We start from the raw sequence: 1,125 nt of genomic DNA, 5'->3' as shown, positions 1-1,125 counted from the left end.
ACTGATATCTAATCAAAAATGAACATTCATGCATTTATAATGAGAGGTAATTTTTTTTACTCCTCACTCATCACTTTAGATTTCTCAGCTGCTAATTTTTCACTAAATCTTTAATCTATCGAGATGGATTCTTCGATTCTTGATGAAATCTAAATTATTCTGTAGTAATGAAATAATGTATATTTTATTTATTTTTTCCAAATTACTTTTTAATTATTTTTTTTCACCTTCTAGGAAGGTGATTAGAAACGATAAACTTTACAAATTTTGTTTTTTCAAACTTTTATTTTTTATTTTTTTGGTTTTCGTTTTTGTTTGTTCGCTCTCTGATATGAACTGGTATTTTGGTAGAAAAGTCATAGTTACAGAAGAAGTCAGAGCATTGTCCACTACTGGCATTAAATTTCTGTTCCTAGCCGAAGATTTTTCCAATTGCAGAAAGAAATAGCAGTGTTTATGTGCATTACCAATATTGTCAATCAAGTGAAACTAGAGAGAAATTGCTACTTGTTGTTGTAAGACGTTTGCAGTATAGAATTTTCTGCTGACCTTCTGCCATCTCTCTGGTCATTAAGTTGATGGAGAATGGTTTGAAAGCAACGGAGAGCATGTAATTGGAAGACTGAAAATAAAAAGTCACAAGAGTGGCATCTTTCAAGGAAATTAAGCACCAAGTCAATATATATCAACTTTCTTTCACTCGTCTACGAATCTAAAAGTCTGTATGTTCACATAAAAGGACATACACATGGAAAAATACTCCCACATGCAATTATTCAAAGACAGAAAATTACAGACACTCACATACACACATACACGCACACACACATTCACGCAGAGGCACTCACATACAAATACAATTATCACAAATAGTAAAAACACACACATGTACAATTACTCAGAAATACGAAGACATATGACTACACTCAAACACACATACATACATATGCATGCACCACACACACACACACAATGAGAAACAAGCATATACACACTCAGCCACATTCAAGTATATATATATCATCATCATCATCATCATCATCATCGTTTAACGTCCGTTCTCCATGCTAGCATGCGTTGGACGGTTCGACCGGGGTTCTGGGAAGCCAGAAGGCTGCACCAGGC

This window comes from Octopus sinensis, linkage group LG14 (assembly GCF_006345805.1).
Source record: "Octopus sinensis linkage group LG14, ASM634580v1, whole genome shotgun sequence".
Classification (NCBI taxonomy): Eukaryota; Metazoa; Mollusca; class Cephalopoda; order Octopoda; family Octopodidae; genus Octopus; species Octopus sinensis.
Note: the sequence above shows the minus strand (reverse complement) of the source record.